Source organism: Perca fluviatilis, chromosome 23, assembly GCF_010015445.1.
Source record: "Perca fluviatilis chromosome 23, GENO_Pfluv_1.0, whole genome shotgun sequence".
Taxonomy (NCBI): Eukaryota; Metazoa; Chordata; class Actinopteri; order Perciformes; family Percidae; genus Perca; species Perca fluviatilis.
The window spans coordinates 888,958-895,427 of record NC_053134.1 but is presented as its reverse complement, the minus strand read 5'-3'; the positions used below and the strand labels follow the sequence as shown (position 1 = coordinate 895,427).

Below are 6,470 nucleotides of genomic sequence, written 5' to 3'. Positions count from 1 at the left end.
AAATGACCTGTCCAATAAAATGTAGTTCATCTATTGCTTTAGTTAGAGGTTTCTTTTTTTACTAAGTCATGAATAAATATTTTGTGTGGGTAACATTATGATAATCACTATTTTGTATTTTTAGTTTTCTAAAAAGCTGCCTTGGTTCGTATTTCCACTGTTCCAACAATCACCACTCTGGTTTGGTTGAAATAAACCCTTAATTTACATGTGGAAATATGCTGACTCTATACTCTATAAAAGTCCTGATTATTTACATGGAGTCTGGTGGAAATGTGCTGGCTCTATACACGCTAAAAGTCCTGATTATTTACATGGAGTCTGGTGGGTTTGGTGATGGTGATTTTGGGGCTGTTTGATGTTAAACTAAAAGGATCTTACTCTTTAACTAAAAGGTCTATCTCTGTAGGGATCCTTTCCATAATGTTGTCAGACACTTAGAATAATAATCTGAGTCTGTCAGCAGCAAAAACAGAACTTTTAGTGGACTCCAACTGACGGAAACTCCCTCAATACTGGGCCGATGTCAACGATTGTTGTTCCCATCAGTCACTTAGATACAAAAAAAAATGGGAAATGGGGTAGAAAATACTTGTAGTTACTCTTTAAATTTGAAATAGATAAATCTAAATTGGTTTAGGTTTATGTAACAACTCTAGATGTACATTTCAAGTTGTCGTCGTGTAACAAACTACTACAGATGTAACCCACGACTTCAGTTTTTTATTGGGCAATCTAAACACGATGAAAAGTTATTCAAAGCTGGAGTTTTTGAACAAAACAATTCAGGGAAAACACTTTAAAAAATGTAAAAGATTTAGGGTTTACAGTGTAAATTTCAGAAGGTCAGAGTAATACATTTAGGGAAATAATGGAGTCCCAAAACTGAATCATATCCTTAGTCATGACCTTAGAGAGAGCGCAAACACATCACCGTGACTTTATGGTTTTATTGTGAAAAGAGACAGAACTCAAAACAAAACATAACACAAGTCAATGGCATTTCTACAATTTCATTTACAATGTTCACCACGAATCTGTTCTATCATTCTGAATTATTTTTTTACAAAGTTCATTCATTAGTTTATAACAATAACCTGAAATATTTCTGTAAGTGTGATCCTGTACAGACTCAGCTGATCAGCAGTGAGAAACAGGAGGAGACTCTCCGTCCTACACACAACACAGAGACACTGAGGAACCAGAAGACCTGATCCTAAACCCAGGATAAAGAGGCTGAGTGAATGTGGTGTTGAAGGTGTAGAGGTGTATCAGTGAGTCAGAGGAGACTGTGTAGAAGGACAGAGAGCCAGCAGGACAGTCCACATACACTGCTACTCTACCAGAGACAGAGGAGGAGGTGTATGTTCTGCTGTTATTGTGACAGACATAGTAACCATAATCAGAGCAGTTCAGACTCCAGGACTGATCATTACGTCCAAACACACAGTCATCACTGTTTCCTCCCCTGCTGATCCCTCTGTAACTCACTGATATAGAAACATCTCCTCTCATCTCAACCTCCCAGTAACAACAACCAGTCAGACCATCTCTACACAGCAGCTGAGACCTGGAGTCAAACCTCTCTGGATGATCAGGATATGGCTGATCCTCCTTCACACGTGTCACCTTCCTGTTGTTGTCAGACAGTTTGAGTCTTCGGTTCACTGTGTTTGTGTCGATTGTGAGTTCACAGGAATCTGACGAGAACGAGAGAGAACGAGACATGACACAGCTGCAGTTATTAACCAATCAGCACTTTGATGATGACATCAGAGGGTTGAATGAGTGATGTCACAGTTTGATAAATGAAATTCACTTATATCTCCATGGACCTGGTGTCAACCATCTGACTCCAGCAGGCTCCACCCTGAAAGGAGGATGGGGGGGGCATAAACAACTTGACTTTAAAGTAACCTAAACCCTAACCCTATTTACTGTCCATAAAATGATGTCATTTTTATAGACTAAATGTTACATAATGATGACATCAGCTGAAAAAGACAGGATGACACAAATTTTTGCTTGCAAAATAAAAACATTTTTGGAGAGAGAGAGACAGAGAGAGGGAGAGGGAGACAGAGAGGGAGAGACAGACAGACAGAGAGAGAGAGAGGGCCAGTAAAAATGTAGTAGGGGCCAGCAAAACTCTGACCTACTGGCCCCGGGGGCCAGTGGGAATTTTTTTTTTTATGTTAAGCCCTGCCTAATCAGTGATGGGAATAACGGCGTTATAAATAACGGCTTTACTAACGGCGTTACTTTTTTTCAGTAACGAGTAATCTAATTGATTACTCTTCCCAGGGCTCTAGAGTGCGACCAATTTGGTCCAAAATTTGTAAGGGTGCGACTAAGATTTTTCCTAGGTCGCACCGGTGCACCTAACATCCTCACATCCTCACATTGCCTCTCCACGAACGAAGCGATGTCGTTTATATCGATATGGTTTAATGTTGCGTTACATGACCCATTCCTTCTGGAAAGCCGTGACTGTGTTTGGATCTCTCCTCCGCGCAGCCCCGTGCCCATTCACTCACACCCTGCAACATGGAGAGCCACAGCGCTGTATATTGTTAAGTATGAGAGAGAAACCTGTATTGGTACCAGTGTTTCCGCTGGTAACTCTCTGTTATTGCAGCCGCCACGGCAAAAACACAGAAGTTATTAAACTCAACTAACTTCAGTTCGTTGAGTAATAGCATGTAAGAGACGGCGCCTGCTGGATTATAGTTCATAAAAATGCAACGCAGTGACGATACAGACATTTCATAGCCTACACAAGATGTGTGTAACGCCGCTGACCTGCCAAAGCGCATTCGACCCGTGCTGGACCCATTCATAATGAGTCAGCTGTCACTCTGTTAGTAGCATACGCTTCAGTCCATCGCACTCCCTCTCTCTCCCTTTTTCTCCCTATGTCTGTCTGTTTTTTATTTTTATTTTTTAAGATTTCGGCCTTTATTTTGATAGGAAAGCTGAAGACATGAAAGGGGAGAGAGAGGGGAGAATGACTTGTAGGAAAGGGCTGCAGGTCGGAGTCGAACCTCTATATTTACCAACTGAGCTATCCGGGCGTCCTCTTTCTCTTTTAATCAGTCTGTTATTGTTGTTGAAAACAAGTGAAGGAAGGTTAACTTTTCCTGCTACAGATTTCCCACCGTTGTCAGAAAGAACAGGGGAGGTATTTAAATGTTTGTTAGGAGTTTGCTTACACTAATACATGTAAAAAATATATCATTAATTTAGTAGCATAAGAAAGTGAAATATTATACAAGAATATGCGTATTAGGTATAAATACATTTTATTTGAAAGTCCGGCCCCCGGAGTGTCTGCCTAAAATAATTTGGGCCCTTTGAAAAATGTAGTTGATGACCCCTGGTCTAGCTTTAACGGCACAACATCCTGTGGCTAGCTGGGTAATAACCATTTTCTGAAGCTTCGTGGTAGGTGCGGCGTATACTTTCCTGATTTTTTTTGTCCTTTCCCAATCACACCTATGATATTTCTTTTAGGACCAGTAAAAATGTAGAAGGGGCCAGCAATACTCTCATCTGCTGGCCCCGGGGTTGAGCTCTGCCTAATTAGTGATGGGATTATAAATAACGGTGTTACTAACGGCGTTACTTTTTTTCAGTAACGAGTAATCTAATTGATTAGTCTTCCCATCTTAATAACGCTGTTACCGTTACTGCCAAAAAATGCGGCGCGTTACTATATTTGAAGCTGTTTTTTTTTTTTTTTCATCAAACCAACTAGATCGCTGAGCCGAGAGGCAAAGACTTTTTTTTACTGTTCTTCCTTGGTTAGTGGGCAGTGCACAACACAAGCGCATAAATGCTGACCATTGGCTGAGGTTGAGTAAAATGTCATGGTAAGCAAATTAGAGGTAGAGTTCGGCTGGGTGTTCGAAAACACGCATAGTCAGACAATGAACAACACAAGCGAGTCAGTCAACAAGAGAGAAGACAGGTATGGCGTTATGAAATCAAAGAGAGGGGTAACTTCTCCTGCTCCAGATTTCCTACCGTTGTCCGAAAGAACAGGGGAGACACTTTGGTTTTCTCACTATGACTCTAGAGTCACTACTCACTCTGAAGATAATCACCATCCCTCTCTCACTCTCTCTACCACACACACATACACACGCCGGCTTGATGCACACACCAGCGCACAAGTATAAACATCAGGCCACTTACGGTATTTGCGACTTTGAGTCTATGAAAAGCGCTATATAAAAAAAAAAAGTGTATATATTTTTGTTATTTATTTTTGGTATAGTGCTTAACAAGCATAATTTAATTTTGCCCAGTTGTGGCCTGTTGAGGTGTTGTGTTATTTGTATCGATCCACTATATAAACATAATATCTACATACATGGCATTTGATTGGAGGCTAGTCTCACTGTGTCCCACAGCAACATTAAAATAGTTTAGATTTGTGTACATTGTTTCTGTTAATAATGTGTTTTATTAAGTGTCCATTTCATTATAATATTCAGATTTATCATAAATAATTGAACATGCACATGTATTTTAAGTTAACTTACCCACAGGACTAAAGAAGTAAATATGACCGGTTGTTGTGTAAAGAGGGGCGGAGGTGGGGTCACATTTGAGCATTTAAAAATTTACTTGAAAGTAACACAATAGTTACTTTCTGAAGTAACTAGTTACTTTCATAATTTGTAACTGAGTAACTAATTTAGTTACTTTTTGGAAGAAGTAACTAACTAATTACTTTTTAAAAGTAACTTCCCCAACACTGTGCCTAATACACTACCGCAGAGACATGAACACACGCTGACTGAAGCCATCACTTTCACGCAGTATGATGGGATACTATATCACATATAGTCAAATTGAATGGAATTACCAAGGAAACCAAAAGAAACCCACAACAACCGGTCATATTTACTCATACGGTGACGACAAAGCAATCAAAAACAAATAACACAAGTTTCTTGCCACGGACAGTTCCTTTAACATAAAGAAAACTGTCCAAACTACATAAATTATTAACAACTGGGAGTTATCATTTTAGTTCCTGGAGTCGTCTCCTTTAAAACATCCTACACAAATATCTCCTTTTTATTCATCAGTGTTTGTACCTGAGAGTGTCCAGTCTCCAGAGAGGATCCTTCAGTCCCGCTGACAGTAGCTTCACTCCTGAGTCTCCTGGATGATTGTAGCTCAGGTCCAGCTCTCTCAGATGGTAGGGGTTGGAGCTCAGAGCTGAGACGAGAGAAGAACAGCTTTCCTCTGAGATCAGACAGCCTGACAGGCTGCAAACACACAGAACAACACACAGGAACCCTCTGTCAACACATGAAGCCACGTTTTTTGTTTTATGTTTGTTGTCCAGGTACATTTTGGTCCAGATTTACAATACCATCTTTAAAATCATTTGTGGTATTTAATTATTCAACAACAAAAGCAAATGATTAAAAGTCCTCATGTGAAGTAACTCTGATGATCGAAACTACTGCCCAAGTTCATCATATGAACAGACACAAAGCTACACGTCAGCTGTTTTATCAACTAAAGTTCATCAGAGTTTAAATGGTCTTCAGTTGAATGGGTTAATGAATCCTGACCTAAGTCTCCAGTATGCAGTGTGGACTCTTCAGTCCAACAGAGATCAGCTTCCCTCCTGAATCCTGCAGGTTGTTGTTACTCAGGTCCAGCTCTCTCAGACTAGAGGACTGGGAGCTGAGAACTGAGGACAGAACTTCACAGCTTCTCTCTGACAGCTTACAGCCACTCAGTCTGGAGAGACAACAGGAAGCAAACAAGTTATTTATTTTAACTCCTGTTGAAAGATATCAGAGTATTTTTTGATGAGTAAATCCCACTTACAGAGCTTTTTTGGAGGCTTTGACCACTGGCAGCAGCCTCAGAAGAGCCTTCTCTGAGTCAGAGTATTTCTTCAAGTCAAACACGTCCAGATCTTCTTCTGATGACAGTAAGATGAAGACCAGAGCTGACCACTCAGCAGGAGACAGTTTATCTGTGGAGAGACTTCCTGGTCTCAGGGCCTGTTGGATCTGCTCCACTAGAGAATCAACATTCAGTTCATTCAGACAGTGGAACAGATTGATGCTTCTCTCTGCTGACATATTCTCACTGATCTTCTTCTTGATGTACTCCACTGTTTCCTGATTGGTCTCTGAGCTACTTCCTGTCAGTGTCAGCAGACCTCGTAGGAGATTCTGATTGGTCTGCAGTGAAAGACCCAGGAGGAAGCGAAGGAACAAGTCCAGGTGTCCATTTGGACTCTATAAGGCCTTGTCCACAGCACTCTGGTAGAACTGTGTTGATGTTGTTTGCTTTCTCTGGTGAAAATGTTTTAGTTTTTCTCCAAAGACGATAGGCAGCCATGATGATGTTTGTTCTTCTGACAACAAGTTGACTCCAGAGTTGGTGAATGTCAGATGGACATGAAGAGCAGCCAGAAACTCCTGAACACTCAG

The 6,470-nt window shown here is 40.6% G+C and overlaps 1 long non-coding RNA gene across 1 annotated transcript; it reads right to left on the bottom strand.

The window, feature by feature from the left end:
* Nucleotides 1–1,821: 1,821 nt before the first annotated feature.
* LOC120553648 lies at nucleotides 1,822–5,633 on the bottom strand. The gene is made up of 3 exons (XR_005638194.1): nucleotides 5,595–5,633; nucleotides 5,109–5,282; nucleotides 1,822–1,870 (listed from the first exon to the last, which is right to left on the bottom strand). It is a non-coding gene; the product is annotated as an uncharacterized LOC120553648 (long non-coding RNA).
* Between the last annotated feature and the right edge of the window lie 837 nt (nucleotides 5,634–6,470).